General features: G+C 36.1%; 1 long non-coding RNA gene across 1 annotated transcript; it reads left to right on the plus strand.

The window, feature by feature from the left end:
• Positions 1-248: 248 nt before the first annotated feature.
• LOC148780200 (uncharacterized) lies at positions 249-1,131 on the plus strand. Its single transcript, XR_016042542.1, has 3 exons — positions 249-707; positions 794-869; positions 959-1,131. It is a non-coding gene; the product is annotated as an uncharacterized LOC148780200 (long non-coding RNA).
• The last annotated feature ends 7,533 nt before the right edge of the window (positions 1,132-8,664 follow it).

The following is an 8,664-nucleotide window of genomic DNA, read 5'->3' on the forward strand; positions in this document are numbered from 1 at the left end:
AAGGAGACTCTAGATGAAGCAAGGTTGGTGTCGAGATTTATATACAACCACTCGAAAATATTATTTCTGTTTAGAGAACACTCTAAGAAAAAAGAGATAATCAGGCCTGCCATAACCCGCTTTGCGACCGATTACTTAGCTGTGGACTCCATTCGACAATCTGAAGGTGCATTAAAGAGATTGTTTACTTGTGAAGAGTGGTTAAATGACCGCCTCTCGAAGTCCAGTACCGGTGTAAAAGTGGATAACATAATCTCAAATAGCCTGTTCTGGTCTCGATGTTCCAGTGTTGTAGAGGCCACTGCCCCTTTGGTCACGGTGTTAAGAATGGTGGATGCTGATAAGAAAGCTACCATGGGTATCCTTTATGAAGGTATTGAGAGGGCGAAATCAGCTATTGGGGAGAAGTGTAATTTTGCTAGCAAAGTGATCGAGATTATAGAAAAGAGGTGGAACACCAAATTCGGACGTCCAATTCATTATGCTGGTAAATATATATTTATATCATTACAATGTTTCAGTTTAAATCATTTTTTTATGAAATTGTAAATGACATTTTTCTACCTATATATTTTTTAGGTTACTACTTCAACCTAAAATTTTTCTATTTGACACCTGAACAACCCCACAAGATTATGGAAGGGGTCAGATACATTATTGCAAGGTTGGAGAGAAGCCATCGAAACCAAGTAGCAGCAATACAAGAGGTATTATTTAATGTTTGGGTAAGAACTTCATTGAGTTGTTATATTTGTGAGGAATAATGCACTAAAACGTAATATATTTGTTTTAGCTTGCTATGTATAGGGATGCTATAGGATCCTTCGGAACTAGACTTGCCAGAAATTCTCGAACTATGATGGATCCAGGTTATCCCCTCGCTAATATTTTGTTTATTCATATATTTAATCTTATGAATTGTTCTTGCCCTTACAATGCTTTTTACATTTTAATCCAGCTGAATAGTGGGAGATATATGGTACTGATGCACCTCACCTAAAGAGGATAGCAATCAAGGTGCTCTCCCAGACATGTTCTGCTACTGGCTGTGAGCGCAACTGGAGTACGTTCCAATGGTTGCACACTACTAGAAGGAATCGACTCGCTTCTGAGAAGCTTCATAAACTAGTCTACGTTCATTATGATTTAAACATCAGAGAGCGACAAATAAGAAGGAAGCTTGAAGACTATGGGCCGATAGACTTAGATACAATATTTGTCACAGACACAGCAGACCGATGGGTAGTCGAAGAGGAGGAGCCAGTGTTGCACAAGAGAGCGTTCCTTGAGGCTATCGGTGCTGAAGATATTGAAGAAACTGATGAGCGGCATGAAAGAGGAAGCAGCCAGCCAATGTATCCACAATATGTCGATGATATTGCACCTAATGAGGGAGAGTGGGAAGGGGGTCTAAGAGAAAATGAGAGAGATGATGATTCTGAGGCCACCCTATCCCAGCCATATTATTCACATATCGAGTCCCAACAGCAACAGTGTAGGGATGAGCACGACAGTGCAGGTGAGCATGAAGGATGGACAAGCTTCGGGGATTTTGGACTTGGAACACAACAAAACACTAACACTCAGGGAATTTGGGAATAGTCAGACGCCCGCTAATATCGATGATTCGTTTTTAGATCGAATCAATGAATTGTCAAACGAATTCAATCAATGGCACCAGCGTGACCAAGAAGAACAACAACGTCGTCTATCATTTTATTTTTAGATCGTATGTTATTAATTTTATGCTTTATTGTAGTCCATGTATGTTGATATACTTATTCCATGATAATTCTATGTTTATCCTTTTGTGTGATATAAATTAAATGTTGAATGGCGGTTCATGCAGGGAAAGAACATATCAATATTCGCATATTCATCCAAAAACATGAAAATTCTTAATGGAGTACCCTCATTTTTTATTGAATTCCTAAAAAACAATATTTATAATGAATTTTAAAAAAAATTTCGGATTTTTTTGAAGCTTTATTCTGACCGATTCACCCGATTCCGATCCGGACCGCCGATTCGCGGATCCGGATCGCCGATTCGCCGATCCGGATCGGTTTTTGAAAAGCCCGATCAGGGTCACCGATCCGGTTTTTAAACCATTGGATTAAACCATATGATACTAATGAACAATCAGTGTATGCAAAATCGGTCGATCTAATCGCTAACCACCCGGTTAGATCGGAATCGTTCATTGACTGATTTCGGTTTTGGGAGGTTTTGGTGATCAACTCATATTTAAAAATAAATAAAAAAAAGGTATATAAATTCTCAAAAATAAAGAATTTGATTTGTAATGTATTTTTTACTATTCTTTACATTATGGTAAATATTAAAAATTATTTTGGTCATTAATACTCACTTTTATATTTTCTCATCGTTTTAAGAAAAATTTAAAAATATCCCTAGGGACAAATCGAATATTTAAATTTTGTTTTTTAATTAATTTTCAACTTCATTTGAATGTTTTTTGTTTTAATTATTCTTTATATGCCTTTCATATTTTAGTAGATTTTGTTTCTATATCTTTTTTATGTTAACCACTTTTTTGGCTGCCTGGGACTTATTTGGTTAGAGCGGTTGAATCGGCCAATTTACCGATTCGGCCAGTTAAACTACTTCCGGGCCCATGTTCCGGTTCGATTTTGCGAACACTGTGAACAACCAAAATATCTCAAATAAACAAAAAAAAAAACGCTAAATTCATTAATCTATTCATGGAAAAGCTCATATAACAAAAATTTAAGTCATAAAATTTGCATTTTTTAAAAATTGCGATAAGCAACAAATTGGCAAATGTTCTTGTAAACACCCTGTTCTAAATAAGGAAATTCCTAGGTGCCCAAAGCCTTATAATATTATAATACATACCTAGTGACCTTCCCTAACTGACCATGGATCCTAAACGTACCAACTGAAATACTCTAGTCCTATCCAAGACCCCACTAAGGACCATACTAGGCCACATGGACATTGCCCTATAACTCGGGCCTGGATGGGCAAAAAAAAAAAAAAAGAACACAAAAATAGGAGGAAACAAGTAAAAAAAGAGGGAAGCGCACTCTTCTTGGTCAGCTAAAATGAATGTCTCTTTTTATGTCAGTAACTAACCCTTTGTTCTTTGATTTCAATCCTTAGTTAGTGGACGATTAACCAATTGTTCAACAATGATGCTTCTAATGACTGCACTTCACTATTTGATAAATCCATTCCCACACCTTGGAAGAAGCCAGACAATTGACAAACAAGTGGCCTTATAGTCTCTTTATTTGCACATTAAGCATATATTTGATAGGATCTTACATCTTTTCCTCAAATTATCGACTAAAAAGATCGCACCACCATAAACAAGACCTATATAAATAGGTCATTGAGAAATCCCCAATTGTAGCAGCTTCCCTAATGACCAAATCCTCTCTGGGGGTAATAATATGTCTCATTTAGCAATTTCATTAAAGCCATTATACTTTTTGAATAATCTATCACCAACTCTCTTTTTTTTTTTCTTTTTCTTTTTACTTTGGGACATGTTAATGGTAGGAATGGGGGAGGGATGTTATCTTGAGGCAGAAAAGCTCCGGACACCGATGTCCCAACCCCAATCCCAAACCAACTCTTTTATACAAACTGTTGATGTTTTACACTACGTGGAAACTGAGAAAATAGACTTATTTAAAGATAAATTAATAAAAGGAAAGCAAAACTCTTAACATAGATTGTCTTAGGAAAATGACAAAAGAAGTTTTAAGAAAAACTAGAGGGAAACGAAATTATGACAAAGAAACTTAGTGGAGTGATGAGGTTCAGAAGGCCATTCATTAGTGAAAAATGATCATATTATAAAACTTGACAATATAAAGAAATAATTAAAACTTAGAAGAATATAAAAATGTTAAAAAACTTTAAACAAATAGTAAGTAAGGCTAAACTTAAGACATATGATAATCTATGCAGTAAACTGGGAACAAAAAAAGGTGAAAAATGATGTTATCAAATTAACAAAGATGAGAAAAAAAAAAGTGTAGGGATTTAGATGATAGTAAATGCATTAAGAGTAGGCATCAAGAGGTTTTGGTAAAAGATGAAGGGGTCAACGAAAAGTGGAGAGTTTATTTTAAAAAATTATTAAATAACAAACACAATAAGAACACAATGGTAGAAGGAACCAATGCCATAAATGACAGCGGAGGTTATAGATACATGCGTAAGATTAGGATAGAAAAAGAGGAAGAAGCTTTGAAGATGATGAAGATAGGAAAGGGTTTAGGACTACATGATATCTCCATAAAAGTTTGGAAGTGCATGGGGGAGATTAACATTGACTAGCTGACCAAGTTGTTCAATAAGGTGTTGAGAGCAAAAAACAAATGCCAAACAAATGGGGAAAAGTATCGTGGTATACATTTACAAGAACAAAATGAGACATACATAATTGTTCGAATTATCGAGGGATAATACTTGAGCATTGACTTGCCCTTGAAACAAGTGTATCGATTCGGTTTTATACTAGGGAGGTCAACAATTAAGGCTATTTTCCTACTTAAGCAACTGATTGAGAATTTTAGGAGGACTGGAAAAGATTCCCACATGGTCTTTATTGGTATAAATAAAGTTTATGATAGAGTACCTTGAAATTTAATTTGTCGGGTATTGGAAAAAAAAGGGATCTCTAATTATTATATCGACTTGGTAAGAGATATGTATGAGGAGCGCTAACTAGTATGCAAACAAATAGTGGAAAAATAGATGGGTTTTCAGCATCAATATATCCACATCAGGGGTCAACGTTAAGCCCATACCTCTTTGTCTTAATTATGGACGACTTAACTAGGCACCTGCAAGATGAGGTATCATGTTTTATGTTGTCTAGACACAACATAGTTTTGATTCATAAGACATAAGGCAACGTCAACACAAAATCAGAACTTTGGTGGGATGCTCTAGAATTTAAAGGTTTTAAAATTAGCTGAACTATGATAACGTATATAGAACATAAGTTTAGTAATAATAGGAGCAGAGACAAGGAAGTAATTAAGATTGAATGCTAAAAAATACTAAGAAGAGCATACTTTCGATATCTTGGATCGGTAATCTAGAAAAATAGAGAGATAAAGAAGATGTCGCACATAAAATTAGAGTTAGATGGGCAAAGTAGAGACGTGCAACTGGAGTTTTATGTGATCGTTGCTTACCAATTAAGCTGAATGGGAAGGCTAAAAAGTACAAGGGGCAGGCCAACAGAATATGGCCGGAAGTAGTGATAAAAGATATGAGGACTTATAACCTCACTGAGTATATGACCCTTGATATAATAGAATGGCGAACTAGAATTCATGGAGGTGATCCCAAATGGTTGGAAAGAAGCTTAGCTGATGATGATGATAATGATAATGATGATCTCCTTCCAAAGGATAGATGTCTATCATCATGGCCTTAGCATGTGACACTCTTTGGAAGTTTGGAATTGGAGCATTTTCTATCAATTTCTCAAACTAGAAACTTGTGTTTTCCTTATTTCCTTTAAGCATATGATTTTTTCTAGCAACTAACTCCACCATGGTCGGTTCTGATTCGGTCATGCTAGACCTAAGCTTGAACAAAGTAGGAGGGTTGTGTTAGGTAGGGCAATAAAATTTTAACACATCTTTTCATAAATACAATTTTCGCTAGCAAATATTTGGTACTACAAAGCCGTACATCTCCATATATTGGAGCATTGCAACATAGGGTTTGGACTTTCGATTCTTTGGCCATTTAAGTTAGTCCCCTATTTGCCCTCCAACAACCTTCTCCACAAGCCATCTGGTTTTGTGGCACATCTCCACTACCACTTAATCAACATAGCCATATTCATTGCCTTCAACTCTCTATCCCCAAAACACATGCTCCTTTTTCTTGTCAGTAGCTTTAAGGGAATTGACGGGACCACTCCCACGGGACCATACTGTACCGAAGAGAAAGGTCTTATTTGTATGAAAAGTCCTGCTGATGATAAAGAGAGGGGCCCTTGGTTGAAGAGAGAGAGAGAGAGCCCTCAGTTAGAGAGAGAAATATGCCCACTGTTGTAGGAAGTGGTAATTTGCAGGAAATAAAAAAATAAATGGTGACAAAAGCTGTGGCCGTGGGGAATTTATACCTGCTTTTCTACAGCATGTGTCCAAGTAAAGTACAAAAGCTTTGCTTATAATAAAGCAAGCGAGGGTTTGTTTCGGATAAATTCAGGGCATGCACAGCTGACCACGACTGAGACAGCAAACACAAAAAAATGTAAATGAATTGATGTGACCGCACCAACCCCAACACCACCTTTGGGAGAGAGAATCCATTCAATCCTTCCCCACTTTCCCAAAAGGATATCTCAGATTTCCTTTCTCTTACAGTATACGGCCTTGTGTCCTTACTTGAGGTCAATAATTAACTATCATTTAATCTTAATACAAACGTGATAAAATTTAATGGAAAGTTTGTGTGGTGTCAATCTTATAATATTGATGTAAGATGCATGTCGAAAATCATTTTCAACCTCGAGATGTATGAATAAAGAGGAGAAAAAATTTTAAGCTCTAAAATAATGTATCTCATAACAAGTTATTTAAGCTCTAAAATAATGTATCTCATAACAAGTTATCTAGACGGTCTGTTTTCAAGATTTCCAAACCAGTGTTTGCAAAGTTGAATTGGCCTCGAAAACCGGCTAAAGGTTGGTTTTGAGTAACTGGTAAACCGACCAGTTCAACAGGCCTAACCAGGCAGGTCCCGGCATGTCAAAAAAGTATTTAAAAAAAAAAAAAAATTTTAAAAAAATAAAATGTATGTTTAAAGTGTGATTAAACAAAGCATATTCAAATAAAGTTGAAAATTAGTATAAAAAAAAAAAAAGAAGTGGATTTATGCTCAAGGATATTTTTGAAATTACCTAAAAAATGAAAAAATTTAAAAATAAGTATTTATGGCCAAAACACTTTTTGAGATTTTATATAAATTTTTACTTTTTGTTGAAATACCCGGCCAAACCATTAAAACTAAACAAAACCGGATCAGTCAATGCCTGGTTCATGTTTGACTGGCCTATTTCGAGTTGAACCGGCACAATTTGCAAACACTGTTTCAAACCTTTATAGATCTACTTGATCTGTACAATTTTTGTAATTTTAAATTTTATAATTGGGAGTGAAAATGGGTTCTCAAACTATCGTAAGGTTTATGATACTTAAACTAGAATTCTGGATAAGATTTAGAGGTGCGTCGTACTTCTACAATCTGAGGGTGCCTGATATAAGCCTTACCCAATATTTAATTTGTTTGAAGACAGGGGGTTTGAGCGTTGTATGGGATTAGCATTTTGTCACTCTAGTAATTAATAGGAACGTGATAATATTTAATTTGTTTGAAAATAGGTGGTCTGGGCTAGGGGGGTTGATAGGATTCAGGTGGGCCCGACAAGGTCTTAGACCTAGACCTGAGTCAGGTACAAATAAAAAAATTATTTATTTATTTTGTATCTTATATGTGCATAACATGTTGGTTAGGATCGGAGTGACGCTAATCCAGACCCAACCTGACCCGATAGGGTCGACCGGACCCAAACATGACCTAATTCGGATAGGTAAAGTAGACCCAAACCAAACCATCCAATTTGTAGTCTGGGTCCAAATCAAACTCGGTCCGGTCGATCATTTTCCCACTCTATTTTAGGCATTGGCCAAGGCCTGAACTGAGCATTCAGCCCGTATCCTTGTAACTCAGCTTGAGTTGGGCCGAGCTCCAAGTCAAAAAGTGTTTAAAAAATAAAAAGATATGTTTAATGTAAAATTAAACAAAATACATCTAAATGAGGTTAAAAAGTAGTGAAAAAATGGATTATGAAAAATCAAATTGTGACGGGGTATTTTAGACTTCACTTTGATGGTAGATAAATTGGTTTGAGCAAGAGATGTCAAGGTTCCATTGTTACTTTCTGTTGTTAAAAAAAAAAAAAAGGGAGAAATGTCATCGGAAAGTTAGAAAATTGTCTAAAAATTACTAAACAAGATAAATTTCCATCTTGCATCATTATGGGATTAATGAAGCTGAGCTGTGGGCTATGAAGATTGGTGTTTCCAAACTAGATCTAAGTCATTCATGTTTGCTATTTAACCACGTACAAAAGGAGCATAATGGAGACACAAATATACTTGGCAAAGAGGCCACTACGGCTTGGTTTGTTGGGCTTTTGTGGCCATTAAAAGGCTTTTGAGAGCTTGTAATTAAATATTAGATATGGTGGAACATAAATTTAGTGAGAGTATGGTCATGCTGTACCAAGATTAAGCAAATACTATTTGCCGATACTCAGACTTGGCCTCATGTGCTAGATCAGTCAAGTTGGAAAACTCATGTTACCAGGGCATGAAATAAAAACTAAAGAGGTTTTTATAGGTTATCCCTTGATGAGGTTGGAGTTGCTCAGAGGGTGTGAGCCAAGGGACTGTATGACCCTTCTGTGTGATGGTTGATATTTAGAGACGAGAGCCAAAACCTCATCACTGGACTATCACACGGCATGTACATATGATAGCTGCATCGGGAAAGTGAGTCACCATTAAGGGTAAAGCATGTACATGTACAAGAGATTACCTCTATGCATTATAGAGTTGTGATTGCATCACGTCTATA

This window comes from Amborella trichopoda, chromosome 10, assembly GCF_054954075.1.
Source record: "Amborella trichopoda isolate Santa Cruz 75 chromosome 10, AtrichopodaSantaCruz75HAP2 v2.0, whole genome shotgun sequence".
Classification (NCBI taxonomy): domain Eukaryota; kingdom Viridiplantae; phylum Streptophyta; class Magnoliopsida; order Amborellales; family Amborellaceae; genus Amborella; species Amborella trichopoda.